The sequence below is a fragment of the Echinops telfairi genome, unplaced genomic scaffold (assembly GCF_000313985.2).
Source record: "Echinops telfairi isolate 266 unplaced genomic scaffold, ASM31398v2 ScPeMD7_7468;HRSCAF=8506_1, whole genome shotgun sequence".
In the NCBI taxonomy this organism is placed as follows: Eukaryota; Metazoa; Chordata; class Mammalia; order Afrosoricida; family Tenrecidae; genus Echinops; species Echinops telfairi.
In genome coordinates, this window is record NW_022111370.1 from 7,331,086 (window position 1) to 7,349,976 (window position 18,891).

The following is an 18,891-nucleotide window of genomic DNA, read 5'->3' on the forward strand; positions in this document are numbered from 1 at the left end:
CCATTGGTGCAGCCATGGTGCCAATCCATCCTGCCGAGGCTCTTCCTCTTTCCCGCCGCCCCTCTACTTTACCAAGCACGTGGTCCTTTTCCAGAGATTGGTCCCTCCTGATAAGATGCCCTAAGTACATGAGAAGAAGTCTTACCCTCCTTGCCTCTAAGGAGCATCCTGGTTGTATTTATTCCACGTTAATGGTTGCAAAATTTGAAGAATATAATCGATGTCATTGAAATAGGGGTAGAAATTGTTGAATTGATGTCTATGTTGCTGTGTATAATTTCAATATCATTGGGGAAAAATGTGAGGTTGCTGGCAAAAGGCATGATGGGTACAAGAAGCCCCACCCCCACCCTACCCGAGTCTATTAAACACTTTTCTGGACAGAGAGGATGGAGATGCTTGGGTGTAGCTGTGGAGATAGTCCCTTACCTCTGACTGTTGTTCTGTGTTCCTGGTTCTGTAATGCAAACTGCCCGGTGTGTGCCTGTACTTTATTGGAAATGGTGGTTACAAAAGGCACTGGAATAGATAGAAGAGGACGATGGTTATATTCCTAGGAGGGACCCCACCTTGATGGGAAAAGATTGCCCATGATTTGGGCCGGTCAGTGACAGATGTAACAACTAAAGGTAAGCAACTAGCGGACTCCGTAACCAGGAGCCATTGAGTTGTCTGCGGCCCACAGTGATGCGGTGCACAGCACAACGACGCACTGGCCGGTCCTGCAGCCTCCTGTGCCTGAGCCCGAGCCCCGTGATGCAGCCACCAGGTCAATCCAATTCCGTGAGGGTCTTCCTCTTTTTCGCTGCCCAGTCTACTGTCCCAAACATGATGTCCTCCTCCAGGAACTGGTCTTTCCTGAAAACATGTCCAAAGCATGTAAGACGATGCCTCACCATCCTTACCTGTAAGGAGCATTCTGGCCTTACTTCTTCGAAGACAGGTCAGTTTGACCTTTTAGCAGTCCATGGGACTTTTAATATTCTTCTCCAGCACCACAATTCAAATGCATTGATTTTTCTATGGCATTCCTTATTTATTGCCCAACTTTTACATGCATATGAGGCAATGGAGAATACCATGCATGGGTCAGGTTAATCCTCAAATAATGTCCTTGCTCCTCAATACTCTAAAGAGGTCTTGTGCAACAGATTTACCTAATGCAATATGTCTTTTGCCTTCTTGATGGCTGCTTCCATGAGCATTGATTGTGGATCCAAGCAAGATGAAATTCCTTTTTTTAAAACTTATTATTAATTGGGAGTTAGTATATCTATCATATCATTCCATAGTTCAGTCCCGTCAAACAGAATTGTGTAATTGCTACCACCGTCAGTTTCCAAACATTCTTTTTCTTCCTGGACTCCTTGACATCAGCTCCCTTTTACATCCCCACCACCACTCTATCCCCCGCCCCCTCCCACAAACCCTTATTCTATTTGCTGTCCCTATAGGTTCATCAATCCTGGGTTTCATCTACAAAAACACAAAACACAGAAAAACAATATGACTTCATGAGGGTGACCTCCAGTGACACAACACCTCTGAGATACATCGTAATATGAACAAACAAAAATACAGAAAATCTTGCAAACCAGATCAGGTCCAGCGAGCATCAGGTGGGGGATCAGCTGCCAACATTTTAACCGTTCAGGTGCCGGATTTATGCCTTCATCTTCTCGCCAATGCGCTCTGCTTAGTAACCACAAGATGAAACTCTTGACAACTTCAACTGTTGCTCCATTTATCATGATGTTACCTATTGGTCCATTTGTAAAGATTTGGGCCTTCTTTACATTGAGCCGTAATCCATCCTGAAAGATACAATGCTTGATCTGCATTAGCAAGTGTTTCAAATGCACCTCACTTTCAACAAGCAAGCTTGTGTCATCTACATCTCGCAGGTGGCTACTGAGCCTTCCTGCCATCTTGAGACAGTGCTTTTCTTCATAGAATCAAGATGATTTGACCATACGGACTGAAGAAGCATGGTGAGAAGATAGAACCCTGACACCCACCTTTCCTGGTTTTTAAACCACGCAGTGTGCCCTCTGTTCATAAATTTATAAGTAAATGAATATAAAACATACATAATTTTAAACATACCATCAAGTTGACTCCAACTTATGGCAGAGATCTCACTTGTGGTGCCTTAGAACTGTGCTTCATCAAGTGGCTGATTATTATTATTATTATTATTATTTTGGAAGTAGATCTCCAGGTCTTTCTTCCAAAGCAGCTCAGGGTAGAACTGATCATCCAACCTTTCTGTGATAAATCAAGCGCTTAGCCATGGGCTCCACCCAGGGACTCACCTTGGGGCTAGTGGCTCTTCAGGAAATCCTCAATGAGTCCACCATGGTCACCCTGCTCAGGCCAAAGCCCCAGCTCTGCCCTGAGAAGGCTCAACCCATAGGCAAAGAGAGTGGGCCACCAATATACAGCTTTGCCAGCGTCCCTGCCACTTGCCATCTTAGCAGGAAGATGCTCACTGGGAATGAGAAGCACAGTGAGCCCCAAGGCACGGATCACATGGGAAGTCTCCATGGTGTGATTCAGAGCAAGAGTCAACTGAGTCCAATTCCACCGAGCCTGGGTATGAAGGCCCAGCTATATCTGTAGCCCTCGGAAGGACGGGGCTCTGATCTGACTGGGTTGGCGCTCTTCAGCTCTTCTTCGGTGCCATCAAGTAGGCTCCAACCCAGAGCAAGCCTTTGTGCGACAGAAGAAACACTGCCCAGTCCTGTACCAGCTTCTCAAAAGGGAGAGGATATCCCCGATGTCAATCAGGCATGAAGAGGAGGCTGCTGGGACAGGAAGTAGCTTGGAAGGCGGGCCTTTGACCAGTGAGATGTTGCTATCTTCTTCTTTGTAGGATCTTTTGGCCTCAACTTGAACCCTAGATGTCAAGGTGAGCTGGGGATGGTAAATCCAAACACAGGAAGATGGCCACTGGCCTGGGAGAGGCTGGGCCAGGCAGGGGCAGCCTGTGGGCAGCTTGAAGGTTCGGGGAGCAGCCCCCACTAGTGGGCTCACTCAGTCTCACTCGCTGTCATCAAGTCAAGGCTGACTCATAGCAACCCCCCTATGGGTTTCTGAGACTGTAATTTTTTTTTTGTTTGTAATTGTTTATAGGAGTAGAAAGCCCAGTCTTTCTCCTGTGGAGTTGCGGGTGGTTTCAAACTGCTAACCATTCAGATCACAACCACTATACCATCAGGCTTCCTATCATCAGTGGGCAGTCGTCAGTGACTCTGATTATATTCTTTTGGTGCCCCGAGACCCCCTGGAGCGGTCTCTAAGTGGCATTAACAGTTGAGCACTTGGCTAGCAGCCACAAAGGTAGGTGATCCAACTCACTCAAAGTTATCTCAGAAGACAGGTCTGGAGATCTGTTTCCAAACAGGTGGGCTCAGCCTTAAATGCCTGATGGAGCCGTTCCACTCTGTAACATGGTGGGGCCACCACAAACCCAACAACCAGCTGACATCTGCCATCAAATGCTGCTTAACAGTGCAGCTTGTTCTCAGCTGGGTGGGGCAATTTGCAGGAAGGGCCCATGCTCAGGTTTCGGTTAGAGAGCTTGAGGCACAGGCAGGACCCCAGGACAGCAGTGGTGTGATGAGACCTGAGCTCCCCGAGGAAGAGGTGTTTCAGAGGTGAGCTCCTCTGCTCCTGCAGCGTGGACAGTCTCCTTGCTGCCAGCCTCGCAGGAGCAAGGTGTGAATTTAATAAAGGGCGCTAATGGAATTGACTCAGCCACCCAAGTGACTGAATCCCTTCACAAGGGGTTGCCTGCTTCAGGCCAGGTGTCCAGGATGATGTGTTGAGTGCTACATCTGGGGCGGGGTTCCTGTAAAGCAGTTTGAGAGAACCAGATGGCCAAGCTGAAGCTGTCCTGGAAAGACCAGAGGAGGACCATGCTTGGAGGGTCAGAAGCAGACCTGGCAAGAGGAGACAGATTTCAGGATTTGGAATCTCATGTGAGCCCATCCAGGCCTCCCCCACTGTGTGTCCTAGCCCAACCTCTGTGGGATTTCTCCCACGTTGTCTCCCCCAAATATATGCCAAACCCAAGATGCTGCCTGCTACACGTAGTAAATGACTGTGCATTTGGAGATCAATGAAAGCAGGCCAGAGGTTGTTTTCCCTAAGGGTTATCAGCCATCTAGAACAATCAGACTGTATAGACTGTATAGTCTGTCCCACCCTAAGTAGCTTCCACTCCCTTCTGATAGGATAGTAGATTGTTTCCTTGAAGGAGAGCCCAGGGAGGTCAAGCCCACTCAAGGGTGACCAACGTTAGGCTGCCATATTGAGTCTAGGGTTCACCCAATTTGTCACATGTATACCCCTAGCCTAAGGTGACCAGACATCCCGCTTTTGGCAGGACAGTCCCACTATTGAACAATTTGTCCCGTGTCCCACGGCGTTTTTAAAACGTCCCGATTTTTGGAAAGAATGCTCAACAAGTTAGGGAATGGCGGGAGAACGGGAAGACCCAATTTTTAATCAAGAACACCCGCCCCCTGCCCCCGGTTAATGGTGTCCCGCTTTACCAATGCTTTACCAATGCTGGTTACCTTACCCTAGTCCCTCCCCTTCCTATTACGTGTACACCCCTAGCTCATCCCCTTCCTGTCACACTTATACCTATTGTACACCCCCTTCCTGTGACATACGTGGTTACCTGTAACGCACCCCAAAGTATATATGGGCCTTGGCCAGAAATAAAGAGCAGAGACTGTCCTGCCCTCTCTGCCCTTGCTGTGCATGGACCTGTCTGGTGAGATCATGGCCATTCAGGAGGAGAGTATACTACTATGAAATATGTCCGACTCCTTTATTTTACCTTCTCTTCTATCTCTCCTATTCTCTATGACTATACTATAACCTTTATATATCTTAACCGTACAATTGGGCCTATCAGACCCGTGATACAGTTATGAGGGGTTGGTTTCCCACACAAACCTCTGCACCAGCTGCACTTCTACCTGGGCCATTTTACCTCAGATGCTTGCTTCCTTCCAGGCTCTGCTAAGACATCACCTGGCCACGAGTTTCTCTGACCACCTCATGGAAAATACCAACTCTTGCTGATTCCCTGCATTTTCTTTCACTTCCTGGCATGGATCTCCCCAAAGGTTATCCTGCAAAACATCCATGTGTTGCTAGAATGGAAACGCCACGAAGGTAAGAAGGTTGTGCTTGACGTTGACTCAGAGGGGCCTAGAGCAGAGCTGGTGTGTTGCGGTGTGCTGTCAAATTCATTCCCACTCCTAGCCCCCTTAGAGTCACCTCATAGGACAAAGGAGACCTGTCCCACAGGGGCTCCAAGACTGCACCTCTTCATGAAAGCAGACTGCTTCATCTTTCTCTGATGAAGCCACTGGTGGGTGCCAACTGCCCACCCTTGGGTCAGGAGCTGAACAATTCACTGTTCATCAGCAGGGCTGCTGGCACTTAGTAAGCTCTTCATGATTGTGGCTGCTGGATGTTTATGTCAACCCAGACCTGTGTGAAAGGGTAAGTGTGGAGTCGATCTGTCAATCAAGTCAGCTTGGTGGTGCCTCCTGGGAGGTTTGGCCTTTTTTTATAAGAGAGACACTGGACATTTCTCCTTCTTTCCTTTGCTTTCTCCTTCCTGGGACTCTGTATCCTCCTCCAGGAGTGGCTTCAGGTGGGAGCTTATGGAATCCTGCCATGTTGCAACCAGCCTTTCATCCACTCTGCTCTGCACCCACTGGCCTATGATTGCCCTCCTTCCCACTCCCCCACTCTGCGTCACAGGCCTGCCACTGCCTGAGGCTGAAGAGGGCTCTGGCTAGCATCGAACCCATGGACTTCATTCCATTGGACTGGGATGGGAAGCTTTCTTGATTTAAAGTTCTTTCCTGGACATATGTGAACATCACTGGTTTTGTTTCACTAGACACCCCAGCCTAACACAATAAAATTTGTTGAGTGGCTGGTGAAGAGAATAGGTGCTGATGGGGCATCTACGAGAGCTCAAAGATGTGCTTTTATGGGATATCATGTTGGCATGGAGATGGGGACTTGCAGGGGCAACACTGAAAAGCCATGATTCAGGGGAAACCCATCCCAATAATCGACACATAAATACACACACACACACACACACACACACACACACACACACACACACACCTCCCCAGGAAGACGAACAACAGAAACCATGGGGGAAGTGAGACAGCGGTCAATGTAGGATACGAAAATAATAATAATTTATAATTTATCAGGGGTCATGAGGGTGGAGGGAAAAAACAAGAGCTGATAGCTGATACCAAGGGCTCAATAGAAATTAAGTGTCTAGAAAAGAATGTTGGCGACATATGGACAAATGTGCTTCATACAATGGATATATGGATTGTTTTAAGAGTTGTAAGAGGCCCCAATAAAGTGATCTTTTAATAAAAAAATTTGTTTAAGCCACGATTTGCTCCACCTCCACTGTCAGTGCTTGTTGCCCCACCTGTCAATATTACGCCATTTCCCTCAAAGAGCCTCCTCTGGGGCATCCTGGACGGCACCCCTCATGATTCCTCTTTGGCTTTGTCCAAATTGGTGCATCTTATAATGTTCTTTCCCCATCCTCTGCTTTCCAACACTTTGCTCTTCTTTAAGGTCAGAATGTATTCAACCTTCAGGAGCCAACTTGAAGATCATTAGCCTCCTTGTAAATTATTCCTTTCCCTTGGAAGGGTCCCAGAATACATTCCTTATCCATCAATAATTTGATGGTGGTGGTGGTGCTGAAGGTAGCTATAGGTGTGATTGTGGGTGTTTAGTCCAATAAGGGGTACAACCTCAAATGTTTAGTCAGATAGCCTTGGATTCTGGCTAGTTTAGGCTTCCTTCTTGTCAGACATACTGTTGTCTACTTCTTTATTCTTGGTGGCCTTCTTGTTGGCCTTTTTATTGTCCATGGTTGCTCCATTTTGTATGCTCTGTTCACTGTCTTTATTATGTAATTACCCAAGTATCACGGATGGTTGGCTTTGGGGGTCAGACATTTACTTTCTCATAGTTTTTGAGGCTAAACATTCCATCAAGGTCTTGACCATATTGATTCCTTCCTTCCTTGTTAGTAACCCTACGTTGTTTCTTGATTCCTTGCTTGGTAGATATTCCTCCCGTTGCATCTGTCTCTGTGTTGAATCTGCTTGTTTTTTTTATTATAACTCAGAAATCATATGCTCTAAAACCTACCTGAGACAGTGATGGTCCAGTGTCAAATTGGCTAGGCCCAGATTCTCAGAGGTTTGGCCGTGAAGACCTAGTTACCTCCATGAGGAGACCTTCTCAGGAGTGTGGTTTATTTCCAATATAATTGGGTGCTGGGGAAAAGCTTGCTTGCTTTTTGCTGGATCTGTATCCTATATCTGTCTCATTATCTGATCTCAAGGTCCTTGGATTTGAGCCAGCAACCTGCTATATTACCTGCTGATCCTGGGAGTCTTCAACAACCTACCATCTTTTTTTAAAATCATTTCATTAGGGGCTCATACAACTCTTATCATAATCCATCCATACATTAATCATGTAGAGCACATTTGTACATTCATTGCCCTCATCATTCTCAAAACATTTGTTCTCCACCTAAGCTCCTGGCATCAACTCCTCATTTTTCCCTTCCTTCCCCACTCCCCCTCCCTCATGAACACATGATAATTTATAAATTATTATTTTGTCACATCTTGCCCTATCCGACGTCTCCCTTCACCCACTTTTCTGTTGTCCATCCCCCAGGGAGGAGGTTATATGTAGATCCTTGTAATCAGTTCCCACTTTCCACACCACTCTCCCTCCACCGTCCCGGTATCACCACTCTCACCACTGGTCCTGAAGGGATCATCCGCCCTAGATTCCCTGTATTCCTAGTTCTATCTGAACCAGTGTACATCCTCTGGTCTAGCCAGATTTGTAAGGTAGAATTGGGATCATGATAGTGGGGGGAGGAAGCATTTAGGAACTAGAGGAAAGTTGTATGTTTCATCGTTGCTACCCTTCACTCCGACTGGCTCATCTCTTCCCTGCGATCCTTCCGTAAGGGGATGTCCAATTGCCTACAGATGGGCTTTGGGTCTCCACTCTGCACACCCCCTCATTCACAACGATATGATTTTTTGTTCTCAGCAACCTGCCATCTTGTCAACCTTACATTCATGTATCTTTGTAGTCAAAGGCTCACCAGCTGATGTGCTGATTGGGTTGATCAGCCTCTGAAGCTGCCTGAGTCAGGAGAAGCCTCTAGACTGACACCTGACTCCGGAGCTTAGAACTTGTCCTCCATTGCAACTATGTGAGCCATTTCCTTGCTATAAACATCTTTGTATATATACATATATAAGCCTCACTGACACCACTCATTGGATATGCTCTAATTAACGTAATAAAGGAAACTCTATTTCCAAACCTATCATATCCACAGGTGTGGTGGGTTAGGATTCTAACACGTATTTTTGCGTTGGGAAAACAGCAGTCTTTCATTATCAAACACTTGAAATAATTGACATTGTCCTTTCATGACACTAATGTGGTGGAAATGACCTAGAGCAAATTGATGGCTGTTGTCTCTCATGGCTGGTCCACTGGCTGAAGACCACAGACCCCATCCAACCCAGCCCCAGGGCTCCCACTCCATCAGCCATCACACTGTGTGCTGCCAGCTCCTAATGCCAACATGCCAGCTACTCACACTGCCTTTCATAACAGAACATTTAAACCTGCAACAAAATAGAACCCTGGGTGCCCATTGTACAGCGTCAACCCTTTCACAGACTGAAATCTGACTTCAAGGTATTTAACAGAGTTCGTCAGGATTCTTCGCATTTCTACTGCTCTGTACCAGTGGATTTGTTTTCTTTCAGAGATTTCAACCTTGATTGTAGTTCCCCTTGAACTTTTTCCTCCTCCCCCTTCCAATTAGGTATCTCTGAAAGCAAAAATTCTCTTCCTCAGTCTTTTGCTCATGTTTGAAATGAGCTTGTATGTCACTAAAGACTGTCCACTTTGGTTTTACTTTTCGTCCTTTTTTATTATTATTTAAGCCACTCAAATCAATATTTAGATCTGAAGGGTAAGAAATCTAGAGTTAAAATTTTTTTTAATTAATTTTTTCCTGTTAAACTCTCCATATTTTTTGTGTGGCCCCCCACTCCCACCCCGTCTATCCCTTCCCTCACGGTTTCCACCCCTGTCCCTGGCCTGCTTGTAGCCATCAAAGGGCTGTCCATTGGTGTACAAACTGCATTTATTCTCAGTTTTTCCTTATAACACTGATTCACTGAGCTTGCGAAGCATGATGGTCTCTAATTTTGCCCATGTCTTGCTTTCTTTTAGTGAGGTATGATTTTCCAGTTATGTACAAAATTCCCTAGTATGAATATTCCAGAGCTTGTTTATCCATTTCTCTAGAGTTGGGGTTTTTGGTTGTTTCCAAGTTTTTTCTATTGTGGCAATTGCTGCAATAAATTTAGGTGTACATATGTCTGTTCATGTTTTACTCTTGATTTCTTTAGGGTATATACCCAGTAGAGAGATTGCTGCATCCTAAGGTACTTGTATTTGCATTTATTTACGGAAGTATCACACTGGTTTCCATAATGGTTCTACAATTCTGCAGTTCTACCAGCAATGTAAAACCATTTCTATCTCTCCACATCCTCCCCAGAATTTGTTATTTTCTGTTTTATTGAATTTGGCGAAAGTGTTGCTGAGAGATATCTGATTTTTTAAAAATTTCTATTCCTTTTTGCTAATGATCTCAAATATTTCTTCATATGGTGGTTGGCCACTTGTACATCTATTGTAAATTGTCTATTCATGTCTTGTACCCATTTTTCATTGGATTATTTGTGCTTTTCTTGTTAAGATGTTGCAGTTTTCAATAGATTTTGGATATTGGCCCTTTATCATATGTATTACTGTTGAAGTTTTTTTTTTCCCTATTCTATGGGTTCTCTGTTGACTCTTTCAATGAAGTCTGTTGTGCATATATGTTGTATTCTTAATAGGTCCCAGTTCTTTATTTTGTCTTCTATAATGTGAACATTTTTCATGATGTTCAATAGTATGTTTATGCCTTGTATTACAGTCCTTAATTTGTCGCTAATTTTTCACTGGTCTTAATAATTGTGTTAATAATTCAGTTTAGATCTTTGATTCATCCTGAGTTTGTTTGGGTCCATGGTGTGAGTTGGGGTCTTTCTTGTTTCGTTCTTTTGCAGGTGAAGATCCAGCTTTTCCAGCACCATTTGTGGAAAAGGTTGTCTCTTGTCCGCTAAATGTGTTTCAGTTCTTTATCAAAAATTGGATGTCCATAGGTACTTGGTTTTATTGATCTTCATATTTATTGTTGTACCAGTACCAGGCTGTTTTGATTATCATAGCTGTGGTAGATATATAATCACTTGTCGATTTGAGAATTAAGAGTGTAGGGGTGGCATCTAGCTGGTCAATCAGATCATAGCCAATGAGGCCTCTGTGTGGGCATGGCCTTCTCCTGAGAATCCTGGGAAATCCGGTACTTCTTCCTTGGAGGTGGGAGACACTTCTCTCTCTGTCACTCCCTGGGAGACATAGCAGCTGACAAAACACATGGACCCACCCTGATGCCACTAGACCTCCGAAAAGCCGGAGAAGCTACATAGAGACCCCTGCCAGTGTTGAGATGCTTACAACGCCACTGGATCCAAAGACTTCTTACCCACTGGCCTTTGATCTTCTACCTTCGGCGTCATTGCATGTGTTTTGTGAGTCTGAAGAGGACTTTATAGATTGGTATCAAACATGTGGGCTAATATCAGACGTTTGGGCTTGGACCGGACTGGGTTGGGATGTTTTCTTAATGTACACTTGCTCTTGTATATAAGCCTCTTCCTTATACACATATATGTGTCTATGGATTTGTTTCTCTAGTCTACCCAGACTAACACAGTGGCTATCTAGTAAGTTTTAAGGTCTGGAAATGAAAGGCTTCTAACTTTGTTTTTATTTATTTTTAATAGTGTTTTGTTTATCCTAGGTTTCTTTCCTTTTCATAAAAAACTGACAATTAGTTTGTACATTTCTTTGAAAAATTGTGGTGGAAGTTGGGTCAGAATTGCATTGAATTTTTTAAGTAATTTTGGTAATATTGACATTGTCACAATATTTAGTTTGCCTATCCAGGAACATGGTAACTTGTTCTATTTGTGTAAATTCCTTTCAGTTTCTTGAAAGAGTATTTTGTAACTTTTTTGTATAAGTCTTTTGTTTTCTGGTAAGACTTATTCCTAAATATTTAATCTTTTTGTGTTGTAAATGATATTGTTCTTTTGATATCTTTTTTCGGTATCATCATCCTTATTATACAAGAATTTAACTGATTTCTGTATGTTGATCTTATAGCCTGCTATGCTGCCAAACTTTTCAATTTGTTTGAGCAATTGTTTAATTGAATCTTCGGGGTTTTCTAGATATAGGATTATATCTTCTGCAAATGAAGAGATTTATATTTCTTCTGTGATTATGTGGATACCTTTAATCTCTTTTTGATGTCTTATGGCTGAAGCTGAAACTTCCAGAACTGTATTAAATAAAAGTGATGATAAAAGGTAGCCTTGCCTAGTTCCCATTTAAAGAGGAAATGATTTCAGTTTCTATCCATTCATTGAAATGAAAGCTATTAGTGTTTTATTTGTGGCTTTTATTATGCTGAGAAATTCCCCTTCTCCCCCTATTTTAATGAGTGTTTTTATAAGAAATGGATGCTAAATTTTATCAACTGCCTTTTCTTCATTGATTCATATAATCATAGGTTCTCCTTTATTTTGTTTATGGGATGAATTAAATGGATTGTTTTTCCAATATTAAACCATCCCTGCATATTTGGTATGCATCCCACTTGATTGTTGTATATACATATTTTTTAATGCTTAGATGAATTCTGTTGGCTAGTATTTTATTAAATATCTTGCCATCTATATGCATTAGAGATATTGTTCTGTAATTTTCAGTTCTGGGGATGTCTTTGCCTGGTTTAGGTATCAAAGTTATAGTTGCTTCATAAAATTATTTTGGTAGTATATTGTCCATTTGTATATTTTGGAATAGTTTATAAAATATTGGTATTAAGTCTTCTCTAAAAGTTTGATAGAATTCTCCAGTGAAACTATCTGGTCCCAAATTTTGGGATGTTGGGAGTTGTTTTACTACTAGATTTATTTATTCTCGTTATAGGCTTATTGAGATTTTTCTATAGCATTCTGTGGTAAGTTCAGTAAATAATGCATTTCTAGAAATGTATGCATTTCTTCTAGATTTTCAATTTGTTGGATTACAATTTTTCATATTACAGTGTCATTATATATATATTTTTTCATTTGGTTCTATTGTAATATCATCCATTCATGTGTTTGGAGAATTTGTTTTTTATCATTCTTTTCCTTTATTAGGTTTTCCAATGGTTTATCAATTTTGTTCATCTTTTCAAACAACCAATATTTTATCTCATTGATTTTTCTACAGTTTAAAATTTTTCTGATTCATTTCTTTCTGCCCTAATCTTTATTATTTCTTTCTTCCTAGTATTTGAGTTTGTTTTACTGCACTTTTTTACAACTGTTGTAGTTGATGTGTTAATATATGTGTTTATAATCTTTCTGCCCTATTAATGTGTGCAGATATTGCACTAAACTGGCCGCTGAGTAACTGCTTTTGCCCTGTCACAAAGATTTTGATATGTTGTAATTTCATTCTCATTTGTTTCAAGGGATCTTTTGATTGTGTTTTCATTTCTGCAATTGCCCGGTTGTTCTTGAGTAGAGTGTTATTCCATTTCCATGGAGTTGGCTTTGGGGGGTTGATTATTCTGTGGTTGATTTCTAATTCTACACTGTTATGATCTGAAAAGATGGTTTGTATTATCTCAACATTTTTGAATTTATTGATACTTGCCTTATGGCCTGTTCTAGAATAGCCTTTGGGTATTTTAGCATTTTCAGACAGCAGTAAATGGCTTCTGAGACATTTGGCAGAATGACATGTGTGGAATTGCTTTCCTCTGACCATCTACATCTTCACCCCTCCTTCTCAGTCAGTCACCAGACTCCTCTGACCTCAGCTCGGTGTGTTCAAGGCCACAGGTTGCTGGTCATCATCCTGTTACATTCAGGCAGATCCAGGTGTTTTTGTTTGTTCCATGTTCTTGGTTAAACATGTCTCACCACCATAATTATTGGCCATTTAATACTAGCGGAATTTGCTTGAGCTGCTACAATGTTGGAACCCCCAGGATGCAAGCAAAGAGCTTCTCGTTGGGATGGTGCTGACGACACACACTGCTTGCTGTGTTCTTAGGTGTCTAGCAGAAGTCCCATCTGACACAAGAACACCAAGCAGGTCAAACCACTGTCCATCACTGTGGCTCATGGCCACCTCATGTGTGTCAGAGTAGAACCAGGTTCCATAGGGTGTATCTTGTTTGTTGAATGGCGAGAATGCTACTCATGAAAGGTCTGCAACAACACAGTGGGGGGCTCCCCCTGGAGATTTCAATAACTGGGTGTTCAGAAGTAGACCATATATGATACCTATGGTGAGCTCGGACCTCCAGCTTTTCCGTTGCAAGTGCTTAACCATTGGTGCCATCCAGGGACTCTGAGCCAGATGCACACAAAGGTTGCTGAGACAGTGTCTTTCCTTCCAGACCTAGGTCAAAACCCACTGTCTCTATTCCAGTGGGAAGCACTTCCCATGGGAACATGGGGGAGGTGGATTTTGAATTGAATTAGCCATCTATTAGTATGTCTGCGTTTAGCTTTTAACATGATGTATTGGGGGAGGGTTTACAGGGCACGTCATCCGTTTGACAACGTAGGCACATTTTGTTTCCTTTCAGGGATGACAATCCCAGGGTAGCATCACTTTTCCCACTTCCTCTCTGGGGTTCCTGTTTCCATTCCCCCTTCTTCCCTAACCCTTCTGAATGTTCACCTTGGGAAAATGCTGCCCTTTGGAGCTCAAACGGCTGACCATTCTAAGGTGTGTGCGCGCCTGAGTGTTATTGTTCCCCTTGAGGACCTGCCTAGTCTTTGGCTGCAAACTGAGTCGCCGAGTGAGTTCAGTTCCAGTTCCTGAAGGACAAAGTCTTGAATGTTCCATCAGTCTCTAGCTGATCGGTAAACGACCACTGATTATCACCCTTGACCTTGGGCATGCAGTTCTTCCCTCTAGTGCTCTAGATTTCTAATCTGTCCTTTGGCCTCTCGGGTTCTTTGGCTAGGACAGCCAGCTTCTGCCTCAGTGTTCTTGTTCTGGTTGTCCCTACGGTATGTCCACAACAACCATGAAGTTCACGCCTCACCTCCTGCACGGATTGACTTGAAGCCCTTTTTTGATGAGGTCCACCACGATCACCCTTCTTAGGGCAGTCTCCTTCCGACCCCCATTGTCAATCACCTCCTATTCGCTGGCGCCTGAAAAAGAAAGACAGAAACAGAAGACAGGTATTTGCAGTGTGGTGACGGTGAAGAGTATCTGCCAGGTATACCGTGGACTGCCCAAAGGATGACAAATTCATCTCTCTCAGAAGAAACGCAGTGGGAAGGCTTCTTAGAAGCAAGGATGATGAGACTGTGACTCTCTTACTTTGGACACATCATTAGGAAAGACCAAACACTTACAAAAGGACACGATGGTTGGGTTAAGTGAGGGACAATGAAAACGAGGAACGTCTGTGAATTGGAGCTGACATTTTCAAGCCCTATGTTAGGAAAAAAGGCAATGGTTTACAGTCGAAGTCCTAAGTCCATTTATGAGACTCCACATAAACCCAACTTCCATTGAATTCCTTCTGAACGTCAACCTGCCTCATGAATAGCTTTGTCCTCAGGCAGAGTGCATTAGAGAGGAGATTGCTGTCACTCCCCTAGCCATCTGGAGACAAGCCGCCTAGCCTTGGGAACAGGCCTGGGTGTGCCCTTAATGGATATTGTGGCACTACAGTCATGCAGTCACGAGGGCCATCCTGACTGCTTTGATTGGAAGGCCCAGAATTAAACGTGTCTGCTCTTCTAACAGAACGTCCATGTCCCCATCATGGTCCCATTCCTCTTCTGTAGTCCCACCTGTCACTGTGATGTCGTGACCTGCCACCAATCATGCTTTTGTGAGTGTTTCCTTTGCCCTCTCGTGCCCCTTTTTAAGTCCCCAGATCTTTGCCAACTCTTGGACACCATCATGGTCTCATGCTAATCGTCTCTCTCATCCAATGATGTCTTTTCGCCTTTGTCTTGTCTTTTCCTGTTTAAGACTTAACACAAGCTCTCCTTAAGTTAGATTTGAGGTTTGGGGTCTCCTTTGTACCCGCATGTAGAGAGGCACTGTTTCAGAAACTCCCAGGGGCAGTTCTCCCCTGTCCTGTAGGGAGGCTGTGAGCTGGAGTTGACTCGATGGCAGTAAGTTTTTGGTACCCTAAAACATCTCAATGGGATGGACTGAGACAGTGGAGCCTCAGCAATGGGCTCAGGCATCTGAAAGGTCATGAAGCTGGCACATGGCCAGGCAGAGAGCACGTTGTTCTAATGTCACATGCTCACCCCGAGTTGGAGCGGACTCAATGACTACTAGCAATAACAATGTTGTCGCTTAGATCTGATTGTCTTCTTACCCTCGCTGTTGACTGCTAGACAGTGTTCACTAAAAGGGTTGTCAGATAAGAGGCTGGTTTACTCACTCCAATTAAGTCCAAAGTCCCCTAAGCCGGTTAGACCTTATCGCACATCTTTGCACAAGCAAACCTGCTTTTGTTTTGTGTGGCAATAAACTTGATCTGGGGTTGATCCTCAGATTCCTGGTCTACCCCTTTGGGGACATGGCCAGTTTTCTGACTTTGGCATAGTGGTTAAGCCCTGGGCTGCTAACCCTAAGGTTCAGCAGTTTGAAACCACCAGTAGGAGAAAGACAAACTTTCTAGTCCCATAAAGAGTTAAATCTCAAAACCAAACTTGACCCGTGGTTAACATAGGTGAAGGGAAAAGAATTGTTGCGTAGGGGGAATTAGTTTAGGGCAATGGTGGTAGAATAACTTGGAAAAGGATGTCAGCAGGGGCTTTACAGCGCAGAGTGTAATCAATAACACTGAATTATACAAGTAGAAGGTGTGGAATCGGAGAATGTTCTATTGTGTATATTTTTGCCACAATTAGAAAAAAATCATCGCACGAATAACAATGACTACAGGGAAGACAAATATGTTCTAGAATTGCATATGACAATTGTACAATTCTTCTTGATAGGACTGCATTATTGAATCATATGACATGTGGATGAAGCGCTAATGAAATTGTTAAAAAATAATAAAGTTTAAAAAAAAAGAGTTACAGTCTCAGAAACTAAAAAGGGGTGGTTCTACCCGGTCCTTATAGGTCGCTAAGGGTCAGCACAGACAGGAAGGCAGTGAGTTTGACTTGACTTTGGTTAAAGGAGCTAATAACAATACCTACATAACTTGCATTTGAGGATTATGAAATGAAAATAAGTGTCAACCACCAAAGCCCCGGTGGCTTAGTGCATGATGCAGTTGGCTATTAACTGCAAGGTCAGCAGTCCAAACCCACCAGTTGCTCCTTAGGAGAAAGACAAGGCTTTCTACTCCCATAAAGAGTTACAATCTCAGAAACCCACATGGGCCGTTCTACCTTGTCCTATAGGGTCACCATAAGTTAGAATCAACTAGGCAGTGGCAATGAAAAGAAGCAAGCACACCTGCACATGATAAGTGGCCCTCACAGGTGGGGTGGCTTGGTTTTACTGTCTATATAAGCACATTTAGCATTTGTCACAATTGTTTTTTAATTTTTTAAGCAGTTTCATTGGGACATAATCCACACATCATACAATTCAATAGTTCAATCTTATCAAGAAAAGTTGGACAATCATTACCACCGTCAATTATAAAGCATTTTATTCTTTCTTGTACTCTTTGTTATTAGCTTCCGATTTCTCCCAGCCTCCCCTGTCTTGCCCCCAAGAAGCCATCAATCCATTACTGTCTCTGGTTTTCCTTCGATAGAGGTGAAGGAAGCTCTAGTGGCAAAGTGAGTTCAGCCTTGGGCTGGTAACCATAAGGTGGGTGATTCAAACCCACCAGCAGCTCTGCTGGGGAAAGATGAGGTTGTTCGCTAAAAATAAAAGCATAAGAGTTTTCCACTTTTATGTGTCTGGCAAAACTCTGCACAAGGGTCACCTGTGACTTTTCTAAACCAACTGTCAATCTAGGACAGTGAATATTCATCTGGGGCTGGTTTCCACCTCTGAGACATTTTGGGTTGTTACAGTGAGGGAGGGTGTGTTACTCAACTCTGGGCTGGAGGAAGCCAAAGATCCCTCTGACAGCCATCCTACCATCACCCTACATCACCTGTCAGCCCCCATAGTGCATATCCATGTCCAGCCGGAATGCTGAGATTATTTGCAAGCTGAGCCAATAATCTGAGAAATGGGACTATATGAGGAAGAACAGGGCATCAGGATGGGAGGAAGGCTCGCTAACCAACTGAGAGATGCGGACGACACCCTCTGCTTGAAGTCACTGGTGAAGATCAAATACAAAGCCTTCTCTGGGGATTACCAAACCAAAGCAAACCCCTGACCATGGAGTCAGTTCTGACTCACAGAGACCTGATAGCATGAAGTAGACCGGCCCCTGTGAGTTTCCAAGATGGGAACTCTTTATGGGAGTAGAAAGCCTTGCCTTTCTCCAGCGGAGTAGGTGGTAGTTTCCAACGGTGGCCGTTGGGGTTAGCAGCCCAATGAGCAGCCACGACACCACCAGGGCTCCCAGTATGGATTACGCCTCCGTGGAAAACCAAAAATCCCACTGTAGTTGAGTCGACCTGGCCTCCTAGGGCCCCTTTAGGACGGAGCAGAACTGTCTCTCAGGCTTCTGAGGCCTGGCACCATGGATACAGATAGCCTCGTCTTCCTCCAGCAGAGCAGCTGGTGGGTTTGAACCACTCATCTCATGGTTAGCAACCCAAGGTTTTACCCACTGTGCCCCTGGGGCCCCTTATACCTCAAGATAAGGAAGTCAAACATCCTCACAACTGGGCCCATTAGCAATATGAAGATAAATGGAGACAAGTTGGAGAGTGTCAAGGATTTCATGTGATGTGGATCCACCATCAGTGATCGTGGAAGCGGCAGTCAGGACATCAAATGATGCTATGCACTGGGCAAATCTCGGTAAAGGGTTCATGCGTAAATATGTTACTTTGTGGACTAAGGTTCGCCTTACCCAAGCCAGTGGTATGTTCAATGGCCTCGTATGCATGCAAAAACTAGGCAACAAAGACAGAAGACCAAAGGAGAATTGATGCCTTTGAATGTTCGTGTTGGCCTAGGAATATTAAACACACCAGAGGTGGCCAGAAAAACAGCAAGGGATAAATCTGTGTTGGAAGGAATGTGGCCAGAATGCCCGCTTAGAAGTGATGATGTGGAAAATCCTGAAGTACTTTGCACATCTTATCAGGAGGGGCAGTTCCTGGGGAAGGGTATCATGCTGGGTAAAGAAGAGGGCCAGTGTCAAGAGGAAGACTTTTTTTGTTTCCATTTTATTGGGAACTCTTACAGATATTATAACAGTCCATACTTAATTAGATCAAGCATAATTGTACAATTGCTGCTACCATCATTTTCCAAACCTTTTCTCTCTTCTTGAACTCTTGATATCAGCTCCCCTTTATCCCTTTCCTCTCCCTCCCTCTCCTCTCAGGAACCCTTATTATTATATTATGTATTAATTTTTGGCCATATATTGATCTATGTGTATATATATATATATATATATATATATATATATATATATATATATATATATATATG